Raw genomic sequence first — 20,931 nt, forward strand, 5'->3', positions numbered from 1 at the left:
GTTGACGTGCTTCCAGTACTACGTCTCTGTCCAGGAAGGCGCAACCTGACCTCGTCGTCACTAGCATCTTCCTCCACCTCCTCTGCTGACCTCATCTCTTGGCTGACTGTGGGTTGACAGTAAGTGGGATCTCCGACCTCATCATCATCACCCTGTGCGTTATCACACCCGTCGTCCTCAGAGCCAACCTGTTCCTGCCCTGACAAAAAACTAAAGTTGTCGCTCCAATCAGGTATTTGAGTCTTATCATCGTCTTCCTCATTGTCTCCACCAACAGGAGTTACAGTTTGGGAATGAGGGTCTACATTATGGTCAGAACCTTCTGCGTCTGGTCCTGGATCCGACTCATAAAGATTCTGGGCATCAGTGCAGATCATTTCCTCGTCTGGATTCACAGAAGCGCTGGAGTCGACCTCTGATTCCCAGGCTATAGTATGAGTAAACAGCTCTGCAGACTCAACCATCTGTTCTACCTCATACTCAGACGGGCAGCTGGAGATTTGGGAGCTGTGAGGAAGCAAGTGCGATTTGGGTGACACCTTTGAGGACTGGAGTATTTGTGATGTTGAAGTTGATGTGGAGGAGAGCCCACTTAAAGGAGCACTTGATATCCGTTGAAGCACCTGCTGTTTTTGTGCCTCATCTGGAATTTGTAGAGATTGGCGTGGCCGTAAGAAAGGGATCTTATCACATTGTCCGCTAAAAGAAGTAGACATTTTAGTTTGGCTGGAAGATGGTCTTTCTTCTGCAGATGTTACTGTTGCTTTAACACCTACCCCACGGACACAACCTTTTTTCCCCTTCCCAACACGCCTATTCCCCTTTCCACCAGCAGCAGGCCTTTTTCCACTCATTTTGGTGGTTAACTAATTCACAACTCTGGAGTTGTTTGCACAAAAAAACAATGGATGGTAACCGAGCAGAGCTGAGTGGCCAAACTGTGGTATTAGGCCAAAACTATTGGCTGGGTTAGATGCAGAAAAAAATTATTTTGAATTTGCAACCTGATGGAGGTCAGTATAGATGGACTAATACAAATAGTCCCACACACTGCTAGAAGCCCAAATATTTTTTCAGAGGTACTGTAGATGCAGATAAAAATTATTTTTAATTTGCAACCTGATGGAGGTCAGTATAGATGGACTAATAGACCAAGTCCCACACACCGCTAGAAGCCCAACTATTTTTTCAGAGCTAGATGCAGAAAAAAATTATATTCAATTTGCAACCTGCTGGAGGTCAGTATAGAAGGACTAATAGAACAAGTCCCACACACTGCTAGAAGCCCAAATATTTTTTCAGAGCTAAATGAAGAAAAAAATTATTTTTAATTTGCAACCTGATGGAGGTCAGTATAGATGGACTAATAGACCAAGTCCCACACACTGCTAGAAGCCCAAATATTTTTTCAGAGCTAGATGCAGAAAAAAATTATTTTTAATTTGCAACCTGATGGAGGTCAGTATAGATGGACTAATAGACCAAGTCCCACACACTGCTAGAAGCCAAAATATTTTTTCAGAGCTAGATGCAGAAAAAAAATATTTTTAATTTGCAACCTGATGGAGGTCAGTATAGATGGACTAATAGACCAAGTCCCACACACCGCTTGAAGCCCAACTATTTTTTCAGAGCTAGATGCAGAAAAAAATTATATTCAATTTGCAACCTGCTGGAGGTCAGTATAGCAGGACTAATAGAACAAGTCCCACACACTGCTAGAAGCCCAAATATTTTTTCAGAGCTAGATGCAGAAAAAAAATATTTTTAATTTGCAACCTGATGGAGGTCAGTATAGATGGACTAATAGACCAATTCCCACACACCGCTAGAAGCCCAACTATTTTTTCAGAGCTAGATGCAGAAAAAAATTATATTCAATTTGCAACCTGCTGGAGGTCAGTATAGAAGGACTAATAGAACAAGTCCCACACACTGCTAGAAGCCCAAATATTTTTTCAGAGCTAAATGAAGAAAAAAATTATTTTTAATTTGCAACCTGATGGAGGTCAGTATAGATGGACTAATAGACCAAGTCCCACACAATGCTAGAAGCCCAAATATTTTTTCAGAGCTAGATGCAGAAAAAAATTATTTTTAATTTGCAACCTGATGGAGGTCAGTATAGATGGACTAATAGACCAAGTCCCACACACTGCTAGAAGCCCAAATATTTTTTCAGAGCTAGATGCAGAAAAAAATTATTTTTAATTTGCAACCTGATGGAGGTCAGTATAGATGGACTAATAGACCAAGTCCCACACACTGCTAGAAGCCCAAATATTTTTTCAGAGCTAGATGCAGAAAAAAATTATTTTTAATTTGCAACCTGATGGAGGTCAGTATAGATGGACTAATAGACCAAGTCCCACACACCGCTAGAAGCCCAACTATTTTTTCAGAGCTAGATGCAGAAAAAAATTATATTCAATTTGCAACCTGCTGGAGGTCAGTATAGAAGGACTAATAGAACAAGTCCCACACACTGCTAGAAGCCCAAATATTTTTTCAGAGCTAAATGAAGAAAAAAATTATTTTTAATTTGCAACCTGATGGAGGTCAGTATAGATGGACTAACAGACCAAGTCCCACACACTGCTAGAAGCCCAAATATTTTTTCAGAGATAGATGCAGAAAAAAATTATATTCAGTTTGCAACCTGATGGAGGTCAGTATAGATGGACTAATAGAATGATGCTATGCCCAAAAGATTTTACTTCACTAGGTGCAGTAAAAAAATTGGTATTCTATACACAGGTGTTATATCTTGCAACACAGATAGGCTACTCCACTGACTAACACACTCTGCAATAGGCCAAAAAGGATTAGCTTTGCTAGATTCAGCCAAATGCTGTGAAAAAAACTTGCACAGCACTGGCACAGACCTGCCTGGCAAAAACTGATAGGAACTCATGTAACCTAGTCCTGAAAAGGACTCCAATTACAATTAGTCTTTACTCCCACAACCTATCTATTTAAGAGCACAGACCTCCCTGATAAAAGTCGTAGGAAATGCTGTAACCTAGTCCTTAAAAGGACTGCAATCACAACTATTCCCTACTCCCAAGCTATCTGTATATTTGTGCGAAAATTGGCTTGAAATTAACAAGGTATAGCGCACACAGCAACAGCGGTGCCGTCTAACACGCAGCTGCAGCAGTGAGAAAATGGTGGCGACGGGGAAAATGGCTTGGTCTTATAGGGCAAGGACATGTGACATACACTGCCAATGACACATGCCCTTGCTTGTGTGAAAAAAAGCACTTCGCTCCGTGTGTGCGCTGCTGATAGGCTGACAGATTGCACCTCCCCACTGCAAATGCGGGAAAGAGAAAAAAAATGGAGATCTTCATTGTTCCTGCAGAGATCCATCCCCTGCCCCTCCCCCCACCCCGCTGTACACTCAAACTGCGTATTAACATTAATTTTCATCATTACTGAGAAAACATCCAGTTATGATTTTGGTGCACGAACAGTTATCGAACATAACCTCGAACAGCCGAATTTTTCTCAAATTGTTCGTGTTCGCTGAACGGCTCGAACACCGCCCAAAACAGCTCGAATTTGAGATTGGCGAACAGTTCGAGTAGAACAACGCTCATCTCTAGTCTTTACTCCCACAACCTATCTATTTAAGAGCACAGACCTGCCTGATAAAAGTCATAGGAAATGCTGTAACCTAGTCCTTAAAAGGACTGCAATCACAACTATTCCCTACTCCCAAGCTATCTGTAGATTTGTGCGAAAATTGGCTTGAAATTAACAAGGTATAGCGCACACAGCAACAGCGGTGCCGTCTAACACGCAGCTGCAGCAGTGAGAAAATGGTGGCGACGGGGAAAATGGCTTGGTCTTATAGGGCAAGGACATGTGACATACACTGCCAATGACATATGCCCTTGCTTGTGTGAAAAAAAGCATTTCGCTCCGTGTGTGCGCTGCTGATAGGCTGACAGATTGCACCTCCCCACTGTAAATGCGGGAAAGAGAAAAAAAAAATGGAGATCTTCATTGTTCCTGCAGAGATCCATCCCGTGCCCCTCCCCCCACCCCGCTGTACACTCAAACTGCGTATTAACATTAATTTTCATCATTACTGAGAAAAAATCCAGTTATGATTTTGGTGCACGAACAGTTATCGAACATAACCTCGAACAGCCAAATTTTTCTCAAATTGTTCGTGTTCGCCGAACGGCTCGAACACCGCCCAAAACAGCTCGAATTTGAGATTGGCGAACAGTTCGAGTAGAACAACGCTCATCTCTAGTTATTTTATCACACAATGTGCGCCTTAAAAACAATTCCCAAAAACAATCTCAAAATTGCATTTTGCCTTTTTTCGCAATTTCACCGCATTTGGAATTTATTTTCATATTTCTTGTACACTATGATGTAAAATAGTGTAATTCAAAGTAAAATTTGTCCCTAAAAATAAACCCTCAAACATTTATGTGGACATAAAATAAAAAAGTTATGGCTTTTGGAAGAAGGGGAGGAAAAAATGAAAACGCAAAAACAGAAATTGGACCCGTCGTAAAGGGGTTAAAACATCTTTGTTATATCTTTGATTGACAGCCCAGCAACAGTCTCATTTCTACTACTTTGTCACCTGCTCATGGAGTACAGAGAGCATACTTGAGAAAGAAGTCCATCACCAAAATATCATGACTGTGTCTCTACACCAAGATTTTGACCATTAACCCAACTAGTACAGACAGCTCAGATGTCTACTGAGATGGATATCACTCTCGGTATTAGAGATTTAGCAAGAGCCTAAGCAAGAGACTAAATTTTATTGATGCATTTATTTGGTATATATCCACTGCACTTATCAATATTGATTGAAAACATCAGCTGATTTTCTGCTGTCATATTAACAACTCTAAAATTCTAAATGAGATAAGGCATCAACTGCAATATGGCATATACTTGTTCCATGCTATACAGTGGCTAAATATAAGCAATGTGAAAAAAGAGAGACAGTTGCTGTACATACTGTATTTCAGGCTACACGTGTGTTTACTGAGGATTGGGGAGGTTCAAAGAGCCTACTAGCCTACAAAGTATCCAGTGAGGCTGTTTAACTGATGGTCACGTATAACGCTATAAGTTTCTTAGAAGACCATCCTTTTGATGTTATTAATTTTGAACATTCAATAACATCATCAAAAACAGACCATGACTTAAAAACAGGTAATACTTTAGTATAATGTCCATAACCTTCCATGAGAACACATGTCTTCCCTGATAATGAAGATTGAGCATGGGTTTGGTTTTCTGGATCAGCTAATGGCAAATGTTTTGAATTATTGCCGAATTATAAACAGGAAGGTCATCTGATGTAATAAGCTGCAGGGTCAAATGTAAGATACCTGTTGGCTTAAGTCTGTACACATAGTTCATTTCCATCTAGTTTTCCGGATATTAGTCCTCCACAATGATAAATTATGTAGCTGTCCAATATTGTGAAATATCTGAAAATGGTTTGTGATGGAATAATACAATAATAAAAGCATATTACCGCATCTGCCATTATTGACGCTCATGGTAAGGCCTTCCAGCTTTTTAACCCAGTGGACTCCAACCAGTGATGGAAAAAGAAGCGTTATGGCAACTAGAACTCTTAGCTTTTCTTGACAGCCTCTTCAACACTAGTTGGAAAAAATAATTTTAACTAAAAAGTCCAGAATTGAAAATTAAAGTAATTTATTAACCTTGTTGGCCCCTTTTGAACCCCCTTCAGTAACTTTCACATTTTTAACACAGTCTTGTGATCTGAAGGGCCATAATACAGTGGCTTGAGAAAATATTCATCCCCCTTGGCATTTTTCGTGCTACCTCACAACCTGGAATTTCACTGTGCTTTTTAAGGGTTTGCATCAGTTCATGTAAAGAACATGCCTACAATAGGGAACATTTTGTTTTCTTTTTATTGTGAAGCAAACTACAAAATAACTGAAAACTTCAGTGTGCATAACTATTCACCCCCCTAAAATCAGTGCTTTGTAGAGCCTCCTTTGGCAGCAATTATAGCTCTCTCTTTGGATAAGTCTCTATGTATGTTCCACATCTTGCCACTGGGATTTTTCCCCATTCCTCAAAGCAAAACTGCTCCAGCTCCTTCAAGTTAGATGGCTTCCTCTGGTGAGAAGCAATCTTCAAGTCTAACTCTGTATTTTGCACCAATCTCCACAGCATGATGCTGCTACCACCATGTTTCACTGTAGGGATGGTGTTCTTGGGGTGATGAGCAGTGTTGGTTTGGCGCCAGACATAGCGTATACCTTGATGGCCAAAAAGTTAAATTTTGGTCTCATTTGACCACATCACCTTCCTCTGTACACTTGGGGAGAGTCCCACATGTCCTTTGGCCAACTCAAAATGAGCCTTATAGTTTTTCTGAGAAAGTGAAGGCTTTTTTCTGCCCGCTCTTATTGGAGTATACTGCTAATTGTGGTTGTATGGACCTATAATCCAGTCTCTATGAACTCTACAGCTCCTTCAGAATTACCTTTGGTCTCTGTGCTGCCTCTCAGATTAATGCCCTTTTTGCCTGGGCTAAGAGTTTTGATGGGCGGCACCCTCTTTTGTTTGTTGTCGTACCATGTTCTTTTCATTTGATGGTAATGGATTCGATAGTGCTCCGTTGATCATCAGACATTGGGACAGTTTTTTTTATAACCCAGCCCTCACTTGTACTTCTCAACAACTTTATCCCTGACTTGTTTGGAGATCTCCTTGATTTTAATGGTGTTGTTTCGTTAGTGGTGCCTCTTGTTCATGGTATTGCAGCCTCTGTGGCCTTTCAGAAAAGGTGTGTATATTAGTGATGAGCGAGCACTAAAATGCTTGGGTACTCGTTGCTCGGGTCGAACAAATTGGAATGCTTGAGTGCTCTGTCTGAGCAAAGAGCCCAATGTAAGCCTAAGGGAAACTAGAGCATTTTTTCAGCAGCCCCCCACCCCCCGACAGTCTGCAGAGGGCCTAAAAATTGCCCAAATCGAGAGCAGTGCGCCAATGACATGAGAACAGCATGGGGAAGCATCTCTGACTCACAGGTCACTGCTGTCAACAACGTTGTCAGATGTATTACGCCACTTTTATGGACTCACAATAAAACATACAAAAACTAAACCAAAATGGATTTTCCTGTGAAATATGTTAAAGAACATCCTTTCCAGGGTAATGACTTGTATATAAGGCAAAAAATATATACAAAAATGCTCCTCCACACCTTGGGCTATGTTCATATGACGCGCCCCCTGGGCCAGTGCTGTTGGGGATACCCGGAGCCGGATCAGATGGGGGTTGTAGTCTCCGAGTGGCTGTGACCCGGTCCGTGCCCAGGGTGTCAAGCTCAGTGTGTGGCAGTCCTTATAGATGTTACTAGATGTTCTTTTATGTCGACTACGCCACCCGTTGATTTGCGGTCACTACGGCCGCCGCTGCAGCAGGGTCCGCTGAGGCTGGTGATGTATGTGCAGCTTAGGTAGTATAACCCCCAACGGGAGGGGTATAGCCTCAGGGGGTCAGTTGCAGAGGATGGGGGTTGTGGTGGTGCAGCGGGGATGGAAATGAGACTCAGAGTCGGGCTGTGCAGTTCAGGGTTTGTTTACTTACTGCAGTTGTTCTGGTCACTCCGGCCTTAAGTGACCACCCGAGCCGTGCTGCGTCCACCAGGTCCTGGACTCGGCCAACCCCCAGGTGATTCTGGAGCGTGGTCCTGAGCTCCCTTTCTGTCCTGTCCTCTTCTCTGGCCTTCCCCACCAGGGATCCACCTATGTCCGGCTCCCTCGGGCCTCTTGGTGGTAAACCCTTGTCTCTGGGTTCCCTGACCCTATTCCTGGTCTGCCTTCCGGGTGGATTTAGTGGGTGGTCGTGGCAGATCCTGCCCACGACCTCCGGTTCCTGGCTAAGGTGTGCTGTAGCCTCTGCCAGCTTGGGATCCGGTACCCTTTTGCCAACTCTTCACCCTCTGGTCTAATTTGGGCTCTTGGAGTTCCTTCTTTCTCCCCCTCTGGGTCTTTCTTTCTCCTCTCTCTCTCTGGGCCTTGGAGCTGCTCTTCTCCTCTGCTCTCTTCCTCTGCTCTGCTCTGACAAAAGACTGACAGACTGACCCTGATCTAAGACGGTGCCCACCTTATATACTCCCTCTATGTGTGAGCTCAGGTGACCAGCACCCAATGAGCTCCTAGCTTTACCCAGACTGCTCCCCCTATCTGCCCCTACACTACTGGGATGTTCCACCCCCCTCCCACTCCAGCCAGGAACAGACTCTGTCGTACCTGCACATTTCTCTAGTGGGAGTACCATCGGTCTGTTCCCCGGAAATGGGATGTGTGTAGTGCATGCAGCTAACTGAGCTCAGTTCCACACTCCATCCTTACCCGGGAGTGGAATACCACACCTCTGGCTGAGGTGCAATACCCCTGTAGCAGCCGAATCCTCAGGGTGCTACATTCCCCCCTGGTAAATCACAGCACGTCCTCGGGCTGTAAGATATAAACAAAAACATCCAAAACATACAATTTTTTTTCATAAACATAAACATATAAAACATATAAAACATCATATACATCATCAGCAGCAATAAACTTTTCATATAAACATTCTTGTTTCTGGTTCCTCCGGTCACGGTGCAACTTGTGACCGGGTATAGTGCAACAGTTTCTTTAAGAAAATGGTTTTCCTATAAAACCAGTAGGGGGCGCTTTAGGAAGCGCAACTATATACAAGGGGAATATGGCCGCTCTCAGTCCTCGGCCAGGTATTAGGAACTAGGGACACACGGGCATCAGTTCAATTCGCTGGTCCCAACGGGGACTATAATAGCAGCAACAGTTTTTGGTACCCTTACGGGTAACTATATACAGTCTCTTCACTACCGTACTTCAACGACGGCGTCCTCCTGCTCCTTCTTTAGATTCTTCAGACCCGTCCGGGTCCTCTTGCTCCTCCTCACACCGCAGCTCCTCCTCCGTCAGGCAATGCACATGGAGGGCGTAGGGTCCTTTGGCACACTTGTGCCGGGTGAAGGTGACCTCTTCCCCTACATACAGGTCACGACCTCTGTGTCCCTCCGGCAGATGGCTTTCTACGTCTCTGCGGGTTACAAAGACGTCGCCGGGGGTCTGATGGTCTCTAATAAAGCCCCATCCGTGCTGCATGTTGAATTTTATCACAGTCCCGGTGGAAGGGGGACCATGAGCTGCACGGGGATTCCTCCTGGTCCGGCTCTTCTGCTCCGCGCTCCTTATCTGCGCTTGCTGTTCCCGGACCCGCCTCTCTCTCCGCTCCCTCTCGAAGACCTCGAGCTGCTGCCGGCAGCACTCTGCACGCTCTGCTGCGGCCGCCCGAGTCTCCTGAGTGAACCCCATGAGGTCTTCTCCAGTGGGGTCCCACTCGAACTGTGCCTCCTCTAGCGGGGGCGAGGTCCTCTTTACAGGCTTCGGAGCCGGAATCAGGGGCTCGCACATGGGCCTTGCTCTCTGGAGTTCCAGCTGAATGTACTCCTGGGGCCATATGAAGGGCTGCCCATCCGGGCACGTATGCTGGGCAAATAGATTTTCACCCAGGTGCGGCACTCTAGATGTTGAGGGCGCGTTGATGGTAGCGGCGCCCGGGTCGACCAGGCCTTGCGACCAGGCTTGGGGCACGCTAAAGGAAAAGGGCACCGTAAGAACGGCGGCGCCCTGGGTTATTCGGCCCTGCGACCAGGCCGGTGGCTCCGCGGAGGTAGGGGGCGCTGTTGGTATTGCGGCGCCCGGGGGTACTAGGCCTTGCGACCAGGCCGGTGGTATTTCCTGCTTGGCCACGCTCGAGGTCGAGGCGTGTGACGTCACAGGGGTCGCGGCCGCGGTTTCCGGTTGAGGCCTAGTCGGCGGCGGTGACGATGCAGCGACGGGCACGGCAAGGGGAATTTCGGGCTCTGCGACGGGGAGCTGGGGCAGGCACGCGGTTTCCCGGCTCGGGGTAGTGACGTCCCCTTTACCTGCCTCCGTCCGTTCAGCTCCCTTCTCGGCGCCGTCTCCTGCCTTCATTCCTCCTGCGCCATCCTCAGAGGCGGTCTGTCTCCTCGTCTCGGGTGGCGTGCTCTGCTGACGGATTTCGGTCTGCTGGGCCATCTCTCGGCTCCACTCCGCCAACGTCTCTCGCTGCACCCGGGCCATCCTCCGTGCGAGGCCCTCCAGCGCGGTCTGTGCACACTCCCGGTCTCGGGGGAGCTGTGCTAGGATCTCCAGCAGGCCTTCTGGAGTGGCGACCTGCAACAGGCTCCTGACCACTGGGTCGGTGCTGCCTGACTCTCCCTCCAGACGTCTTGTCTCCGGGTGCGCTCTCTCCAGACTGCTCCAGGCGACACCCATCTTTGTTCTCTTGTTCTGTCTCCGCCCACATCGAGGGTGGTCCCGGGGCAACTTAGTGATTGTCAGTTCCAGGGGCAGTTCTCTTACGCTGATGGACACTTCCAGCATCACAGTCTCTGTTGGTGGGCGCGGTTTCCGCTTTTGGCGCCATTCTTCGACCTGGCCCACGATGGGAGGTGACCTCTTGCCACCCTCTGGCACGCCCATAATGGCGTCCGCTCTTCCAAGGCGGGAAATCTTTGGAAATGGCGGGAATCGTCTCCCAGTGGCGGGAAACTCCATGGATGGCGGGAAAAAGCTGCAAATGGCGGACAACCGGCGGGAAACGACCTGTGATGGGGCCCGATGGCGGGGACCCTCCGGAACCGGCAGGAGACTTCTTTGTGAGGTAACGGTGAACTTTTCTTCAGGCACGCAGTACCCGGTTGTTGCGGGCACGTTATCCTGCCGACTACGCCAAAGTTGACGCGCCCCCTGGGCCAGTGCTGTTGGGGATACCCGGAGCCGGATCAGATGGGGGTTGTAGTTTCCGAGTGGCTGTGACCCGGTCCGTGCCCAGGGTGTCAAGCTCAGTGTGTGGCAGTCCTTATAGATGTTACTAGATGTTCTTTTATGTCGACTACGCCACCCGTTGATTTGCGGTCACTACGGCCGCCGCTGCAGCAGGGTCCGCTGAGGCTGGTGATGTATGTGCAGCTTAGGTAGTATAACCCCCAACGGGAGGGGTATAGCCTCAGGGGGTCAGTTGCAGAGGATGGGGGTTGTGGTGGTGCAGCGGGGATGGAAATGAGACTCAGAGTCGGGCTGTGCAGTTCAGGGTTTGTTTACTTACTGCAGTTGTTCTGGTCACTCCGGCCTTAAGTGACCACCCGAGCCGTGCTGCGTCCACCAGGTCCTGGACTCGGCCAACCCCCAGGTGATTCTGGAGCGTGGTCCTGAGCTCCCTTTCTGTCCTGTCCTCTTCTCTGGCCTTCCCCACCAGGGATCCACCTATGTCCGGCTCCCTCGGGCCTCTTGGTGGTAAACCCTTGTCTCTGGGTTCCCTGACCCTATTCCTGGTCTGCCTTCCGGGTGGATTTAGTAGGTGGTCGTGGCAGATCCTGCCCACGACCTCCGGTTCCTGGCTAAGGTGTGCTGTAGCCTCTGCCAGCTTGGGATCCGGTACCCTTTTGCCAACTCTTCACCCTCTGGTCTAATTTGGGCTCTTGGAGTTCCTTCTTTCTCCCCCTCTGGGTCTTTCTTTCTCCTCTCTCTCTCTGGGCCTTGGAGCTGCTCTTCTCCTCTGCTCTCTTCCTCTGCTCTGCTCTGACAAAAGACTGACAGACTGACCCTGATCTAAGATGGTGCCCACCTTATATACTCCCTCTATGTGTGAGCTCAGGTGACCAGCACCCAATGAGCTCCTAGCTTTACCCAGACTGCTCCCCCTATCTGCCCCTACACTACTGGGATGTTCCACCCCCCTCCCACTCCAGCCAGGAACAGACTCTGTCGTACCTGCACATTTCTCTAGTGGGAGTACCATCGGTCTGTTCCCCGGAAATGGGATGTGTGTAGTGCATGCAGCTAACTGAGCTCAGTTCCACACTCCATCCTTACCCGGGAGTGGAATACCACACCTCTGGCTGAGGTGCAATACCCCTGTAGCAGCCGAATCCTCAGGGTGCTACACATACATAGCATTTTTTAGCCGTTTTTGCACTTTTGCATCACTTTCAACGGTGAAAAATACATTCAAATATCATTTTAACATTTTAATTACAATGTAATCTGGCCATGTGGTGTATGAGACATCATCAAACACATCCTGTTTCATTTATGAAGAAGGGACTCTGAAAGTCACAAACACTATTTTAATAGGGCCACCAGCCGACCCTTACTATTCTTAAAGGGCCAGCAGTTGGGCGTCGCTATTGTTAGAGGGCCATCAGCCGGCTATGCTTTGTTGTTCCCATTATTAAAGAGTGGGTCTCCTATACTGTTATTGCAGTGACTGCAAGGGCTGCCAAAAATTTGGATGCACCTCAATACCCCTTTGAAGAGGCAAAGAGGAGGGCTTCAGTAAAAAAAAAATTTCCCATTATAAAGGAGTGGGTCTCCTATAGTGGTAATGAACATGCAGTGACTACAAGGGCTGACAAAATTTTGAAAAAAACTCAATAACAATTTAAAGACACATAGAGTTGGGCCACAGTAGCAACATGTTCCCATTAGAAAGGAGTGGGTCAGCTATACAGTTATCGGGTATTCAGTGAGTCCAACGGCTGCCAAAATTTAGGAAAAACACCAATAACAATTTAAAGACACATATAACTGGACCAAAGTAACGACATGTTCCCATTAGAAAGGAGAGGGTCTGATATACAGTTATAGGGTATGCAGTGAGTCCAACGGCTGCCAAAATTTAGGAAAAAAACAACTAACAATTTAAAGACACATAGAGCTGGGCCACAGTAACGATGTGTTACCCTTAGAAAGTAGAGGGTCTGTTACACAACTATAAGATATGCTGTGAGTCCAACGGCTGCCAAAATTTGGGAAAAACCCCAATAACAATTTAAAGACACATAGAGCTGGGCCACAGTAACGAGTACGACATATTCCCATTAGAAAGGAGAGTGTCTGCTATACAGTTATTGAGTATGCAGTGAGTACAACAGCTGCCAAAATTTAGGAAAAGCTCCAATAACAATTTAAAGACACATAGAGCTGGGCCACAGTAGCGACTTGTTCCCATTAGAAAGGAGTGGGTCTGCTATACAGTTATAGGGTATACAGTGAATCCAATGGCTGCTAAAATTTAGGAAAAAACAAAATAACAATTTAAAGACACATAGAGCTGGGCCACAGTAAGGACATGTTACCATTAGAAAGTAGAGGGTCTATTATACAACAATAGGATATGCTGTGAGTCCAACGACTGCCAAACTTTTGGAAAAACCCCAATAACAATTTAAAGACATATAGAGCTGGGCCACAGTAATGACATATTCCTTTTAGAAAGGAGTAGGCCTCCCATACTATTCTTGCGCATGCAGTGAATGCAACAGCTGCCAAAAATTTGGAGACACACCAATGCCCCTTGCAAGAGACATAGAGGAGGGCCTGCTGAAATTTTTTTTCCCATTATTATGAAGTGGGTCTCCCATACTGTTTGCTTATGTAGTGAAAGCAATGGCTGCCAAAAATTTGGAGGCACTCCAATGCCCCTTGCAAGAGACGTAGAGGAGGGACTGCTGAAAAATATGTTCCTATTATTAAGAAGTGGGTCTCCCATACTGTTTGCCTATACAGTGAGTGCAACAGCTACCAAAAATTTGGAGGAACTCCAATGCCCCTTGCAAGAGACGTAGAGGTCAGAGGGCCACCTGAAAACAATGTTCCCATTATTAGGAAATGGGTCTCCCATACTGTTTGCCTATGCAGTGAATGCAACGGCTGCCAAAAATTTTGAGGAACTCCAATGCCCCTTGCAAGAGACGTAGATATGGTGATATGGTAGATATGGTGGTGATATGATGGTGGAGGATGAGGATGAGGAGAAGGAGAAGGACAAGAGCAAATATACAAAATCAGGAAGCATATACCCATGTCTGGGTGTGAAGACAGAGGTGCATAGAAATAGAGTTAGCCCTCCCCAAAAAAAAGACACAGTATTTGAGTTTATGTTATGCTGCTATCATTTGTTGGTGTTGAGAAGTCTGGCTCAATCCAGCCCTTGTTCAATTTTATAAGAGTACTAGGCACTCAAAATTATGCACAAAATTGATGCAAAAAGATTTTTTTGCATCAATTTTGTGCATAATTTTGAGTGCCGAGTACTCTGCTACAAATACTCATGCACCATTCACATTGAGTGCCGTATACTTATCTGGTTCACTTTTATAAGAGTCAACCTTTCAGCATTTTCAGTTGACAGGCGGATGCACCTATTGGTTATAATTCCACTAGCGGCACTAAAAACCCACTCTGACAAAACACTAGTGGCAGGGCAGGTCAGGACATCCATGGAGTAGGGAGTCAGTTCATGCTACATGTCCAGCTTGGATACCCAATAATTATAAGGCACAGAGGAATCATGGAAGACATTGGTACATTCAGCAAGGTACTCCCTCATCATCTTTCAAAACTTTTCCCTCCTTGTGAAAGTATCCTGCGCCTCAAGGCCTGTGCGATGGAAGGGTCTGAGAAACTGTCCCAGAACTTTGACAGTGCTCCCCTCCCTCTGCTGGATTGGATTTGTGTCTCTCTCGCCTGTACTCCTTGGTTGTCCAATGAACAATGACCTCTGCTGCCAGCGTTTTCAGATGGGAACTTTTAATAATTCCTCAACCAGGGCATTCTGTTACTGCCCCATTTTATTAGACCTGTCCGGCGTGGGAATAAGAGACAGAAAGTTCTCCTTGTATCGTGGGTCTAGAAGTGCTACAACCAGTAATGACTGTCACCCAAAATTTGGACAATGCGAGGGTCACGGGAAAGGCAGAGTAACATAAACTCAGGAATGTGTGCCAGACTGCTAACAGCCAAGACTTCCATGTCCTCACCAAGAGGATGAATGACCATGCCCTCCTCATCCTCCTCCTCCTTCTTCTTCTCCCTGTCCTCAGCCTAGCCACGCTAAACAGACGGTATGACAATTCAGGTAGTACCATCTATAGCTCAGGAAACTAGCTCCTGTTCTTCCTCCTTCTCCTTCTCTTCCTCATTGTCACCCAATCTACGTTGGGATGAGATGAGGATGGGCTGTGTGGAATCACCCTGTATGATTCCTTGCTCCATCTCATCATTAGAGATGAGCGTTGTTCTACTCGAACTGTTCGCCAATCTCAAATTCGAGCTGTTTTGGGCGGTGTTCGAGCCGTTCGGCGAACACGAACAATTTGAGAAAAATTCGTCTGTTCGAGGTTATGTTCGATAACTGTTCGTGCACCAAAATCATAACTGGATTTTTTCTCAGTAATGATGAAAATTAATGTTAATACGCAGTTTGAGTGTACAGCGGGGTGGGGGGGAGGGGCAGGGGATGGATCTCTGCAGGAACAATGAAGATCTCCATTTTTTTTTTCTCTTTACCGCATTTACAGTGGGGAGGTGCAATCTGTCAGCCTATCAGCAGCGCACACACGGAGCGAAGTGCTTTTTTTCACACAAGCAAGGGCATGTGTCATTGGCAGTGTATGTCACATGTCCTTGCCCTATAAGACCAAGCCATTTTCCCCGTCGCCACCATTTTCTCACTGCTGCAGCTGCGTGTTAGACGGCACCGCTGTTGCTGTGTGCGCTATACCTTGTTAATTTCAAGCCAATTTTCGCACAAATCTACAGATAGCTTGGGAGTAGGGAATAGTTGTGATTGCAGTCCTTTTAAGGACTAGGTTACAGCATTTCCTATGACTTTTATCAGGCAGGTCTGTGCTCTTAAATAGATAGGCTGTGGGAGTAAAGACTAATTGTAATTGGAGTCCTTTTCAGGACTAGGTTACATCAGTTCCTATCAGTTTTTGCCAGGCAGGTCTGTGCCAGTGCTGTGCAAGTTTTTTTCACAGCATTTGGCTGAATCTAGCAAAGCTAATCCTTTTTGGCCTATTGCAGAGTGTGTTAGTCAGTGGAGTAGCCTATCTGTGTTGCAAGATATACCACCTGTGTATAGAAAACCAATTTTTTTACTGCACCTAGTGAAGTAAAATCTTTTGAGCATAGCATCATTCTATTAGTCCATCTATACTGACCTCCATCAGGTTGCAAATTGAATATAATTTTTTTCTGCATCTAGCTCTGAAAAAATATTTGGGCTTCTAGCTGTGTGTGGGACTTGTTGTATTAGTCCATCTATACTGACCTCCATCAGGTTGCAAACTGAATATATTTTTTCTGCATCTACCTCTGAAAAAATATTGGGCTTCTAGCTGTGTGTGGGACTTGTTCTATTAATCCATCTATACAGACCTCCATCAGGTTGCAAACTGAATATATTTTTTTCTGCATCTACCTCTGAAAAAATATTGGGCTTCTAGCTGTGTGTGGGACTTGTTGTATTAGTCCATCTATACTGACCTCCATCAGGTTGCAAATTAAAAATAATTTTTATCTGCATCTACAGTACCTCTGAAAAAATATTTGGGCTTCTAGCTGTGTGTGGGACTTGTTCTATTAGTCCATCTATACTGACCTCCATCAGGTTGCAAATTGAATATAATTTTTATCTGCATCTAGCTATGAAAAAATATTTGGCCTTCTAGCAGTGTGTGGGACTTTCTCTATTAGTCCATCTATACTGACCTCCATCAGGTTGCAAATTAAAAATAATTTTTATCTGCATCTACCTCTGAAAAAATATTTGGGCTTCTAGCTGTGTGTGGGACTTGTTCTATTAATCCATCTATACAGACCTCCATCAGGTTGCAAACTGAATATATTTTTTTCTGCATCTACCTCTGAAAAAATTTTGGGCTTCTAGCTGTGTGTGGGACTTGTTGTATTAGTCCATCTATACTGACCTCCATCAGGTTGCAAACTGAATATATTTTTTTCTGCATCTACCTCTGAAAAAATATTGGGCTTCTACCTGTGTGTGGGACTTGTTCTCTTAATCCATCTATACTGACCTCCATCAGGTTGCAAACTGAATATATTTTTTTCTGCATCTACCTCTGAAAAAATATGTGGCCTTCTAGCAGTGTGTGGGACTTTCTCTATTAGTCCATCTATACTGACCTCCATCAGGTTGCAAACTGAATATAATTTTTTCTGCATCTAGCTCTGAAAAAATATTTGGCCTTCTAGCAGTGTGTGGGACTTTCTCTATTAGTCCATCTATACTGACCTCCATCAGGTTGCAAATTCAAAATAATTTTTTGTCTGCATCTAGCTCTGAAAAAATATTGGGCTTCTAGCTGTGTGTGGGACTTGTTGTATTAGTCCATCTATACTGACCTCCATCAGGTTGCAAATTAAAAATAATTTTTATCTGCATCTACAGTACCTCTGAAAAAATATTTGGGCTTCTAGCTGTGTGTGGGACTTGTTCTATTAGTCCATCTATACTGACCTCCATCAGGTTGCAATTTGAATATAATTTTTATCTGCATCTAGCTCTGAAAAAATATTTGGCCTTCTAGCAGTGTGTGGGACTTTCTCTATTAGTCCATCTATGCTGACCTCCATCAGGTTGCAAATTGAATATAATTTTTATCTGCATCTAGCTCTGAAAAAATATTTGGCCTTCTAGCAGTGTGTGGGACTTTCTCTATTAGTCCATCTATACTGACCTCCATCAGGTTGCAAATTAAAAATAATTTTTATCTGCATCTACCTCTGAAAAAATATTTGGGCTTCTAGCAGTGTGTGGGACTCATTGTATTAGGCCATCTATACCAAGCTCCACCAGCTTTGAAATTAATAATAATTTTTAGCTGCATCTAGCCCTGAAAATAATTTTTCCCAATAGTGGTAGCAATAGAAATATGGGGCGCGCTCCTGGCTAACAAAAATATACGCTTCATAACACAAAACACCAGCCTATCGCACTGCATTAATAAGATGGCATCATCGTCTCTCCCAGTGCTAGGCCTACTACGCAGGCTAGTATTCCTGTGCCTAAAACACAATGTATGGGTCCGCGCTAGCCACTATGCTGAGGGGTATAAAGCTGCTGCTAATGCTTTAGAACAATTCAATTGTCAGATTTTCACAGAGCTCTTCCACAACGCCCACCCATCGGGCAACAGTTGCCCACCCTCCCTATGGGATCTAGTGGCGAATAGTTGATGCCATTAATCAGAGCGTCAGTTGCCCCGTCAACGTGGCAAGCATACGGTAAGGCAAGGGAATAGTGGACACGACTAGTAGCAGGCAGACGGGTTGACCAATGTGAACAAGCCAGATCACAAGTCACCATAGAATTTCTCCACCAGCTAATGATGAGGGGCATATCAGGGGCGTCAGCGCAGCAGTGTCTGACCGGAGTAGCATTTCACTTCCAACTACTGAATTGGGGAGATGTGACAAAGATTCATCATCAGACAATCCATAAAAGGGTGGAAAAGGGGTCTGCCAAGTCAGGAATGTAGACGTCCCGTCCCGTGTCACTAAAACTGATTTCTCACATCTTATCCCTAACACCATTAACATGACACTCACAATTTGAAGCAACACTAATGTCTACTGCATTTGTGATCGCCTTCTTCGGGGCACTATGTATAAGCGAATTAGTCCCTCAATCCAAAATTACCACCAGTGGACGCTTATTACACCAGGAAGTAGTCATAGCCAATAATGCAATACGTGTACGCATACACCAATCGAAAACGGTTCCAGCGGGCAGGGGTACTTGGGTACTTCTACAACCCACAAACGGTACACTGAGTCGGGTAACAATAGTAAAAACATATCTAACCATCAGATCACAAAGTAATTTCTTCGTATCACACATTGATGGAACGCCATTATCAAGATACCTGTTCCAAGCTATATTTAATAAATGCATAACATCAGCAGGGAACCACCCCAAAGATTACGGGACACACTCATTCCGCATAGGTGCGGCCACGGAAGCAGCAAGAGTAGAACTGTCAGAAACGGAAGTTCAGAGGATAGGGAGATGGCGATCCACGTGTTTGGCGAGATACATAAGACCGGACTTGTTATCCTAACGTGGTTTGTTTCTTTTACAGGTGACGCTAAGCCAACAGTGTGAGTGATAGGCCACTCATATATATATTGGGCACAAAAAAGGGCGAAAGTCCGCCCAGGCAGGAGGAAATTAGAGTTTCATAACACATATTTCAACTGGAGAGGTATTAGAGGCCTGCTATGGCCACAGGTACTAATGGAGGTAATCAAGGTAGGGAGAGAGGCAAGAGGTCCGGTCATCTTAGTTATACAGGCCGGGGGAAACAACCTAGGTCATCACAAGAGCGCATGACTAATGGCAATAATGAAACTAGACACTCAGCGCTTCAGAGAATTTTTCACAAAATTAGCTATAGTATGGTCAGAGATTGTGCCGATAGCGGTATGGCAAGGTGAGCGAGACATCACGGCCATCGAATGGACAAGGCGGGTAATAAATATTCGGATGGCAAAATTTAGAAGAGACAGAGGCGGTGTAGTGATACGACACCGACAACTGGAAGGAGATAAAGCAGGCCTCATACGGCCCGACGGTGTTCACTTAATAGATATTGGACTGGACATATTCCTGTCAGGACTCCAGGACGGAGTGGAACAAGCGTTAAGAGTGATGGGTGGGGGTCAGAGTCCTGCATACGAGTACGCTGGATCCTCCGTGGCCTGGAAATAGAAAGGACATGTTGGAGAGTTACACTTGTTGGCCAACTTGCCGGAGTGGGGACCCAGGGCATGCTGCAACAAGCTGAATTATTTTAGAAATAAAATGCCTTTCTAATGGAATGAGTATAAAGAGTTAATAAAGCTGTGACCAATCCTCACCCATCCAGTTGTAAGAGTTACATTATTGGATTGTCCATGAAAGGGGGGCGGTAGGGGGGCTGAGCATCTGGGTTTGGTTGGGGGTCCCCACAGTCTGCCTAGGCTAGATTAATTTAAAAATTCTTATTAGATACACAGGCGGTGCAGCTTGCTTCGCAGCTGGGCTACTACACCCAAAGTATTGCCTAGGCTAGATGCAGTTAAAAATTCTACGCTGACTAGCAGACACTGAAGATTTGGAGCAGACCTCTGAGTAAACAGCTCTTCAGACTCAACCATCTGTGTTACCCCAAGCCATAGTGTATGTAGTTTCTTACAGTTAAAAGGGGGGGGTGCGACCCAACCCACCTGGAATTGACGATGCCAACGTCACGTAAGACACAGCAAGGGGACTCCCAAAATTGTGGCACAGACACCACTTAACCCTAGAACGCATACCTGTGGCCTTGCAGGCCCGCCCAGTTAATTGTTTTCTATTTTCTGCAAGATTGCTTTAGTTAGAATTTTGAAACTCTAGGTATTCTTCATGTATATAGTTGTTTGTCATTTGAGTTTGAGTTATTCCATGTTATTTGCTCACGGGCCTAAAGGGCCCCAGGTATGTGAAAGTGTAGATTTTTATGGTCATGCGTTATAGGGTTAAGTGCCATCAATTGCCCCACTGTTGCTTAAAACGGTTGGGGAGGTGATTTTACCAAATCCCCAAGCTTTTAGTCTCCCAAGGATGACACAGGGGTAGAAATGTACTTGCGAATCCATGATTTGATCATCTTTATGAACGTGAGTCTGTCTACATTCTCAGTGGACAGCCGCGTGTGCTTATCTGTCAGCACACCACCAGCAGCGCTGAACACATGTTCAGAGAGAACGCTGGCTGCATGGCATGACAAGATCTCCAAGGCGTGAGTGGCGAGCTCCGGCGATTTTTCAAGATTGGAATACCAAAATGAGCAAGGGTCCAGTGACACAGTCATGGCTTCGATGTTCACTTGGAGATTCTCCTGTACCATCCTCTCTAGGCATTGACTATGTGTCAGACTTCTTGTCTCCTGTGGCCTTGCAAAGGATGGTCTAAAAAAGTGGTGAAACGATTCCACAAAATTGCTGTTACCAG

The sequence above is a fragment of the Phyllobates terribilis genome, unplaced genomic scaffold, assembly GCF_046119375.1.
Source record: "Phyllobates terribilis strain yellow unplaced genomic scaffold, ASM4611937v1 Scaffold_5__5_contigs__length_657084704, whole genome shotgun sequence".
In the NCBI taxonomy this organism is placed as follows: domain Eukaryota; kingdom Metazoa; phylum Chordata; class Amphibia; order Anura; family Dendrobatidae; genus Phyllobates; species Phyllobates terribilis.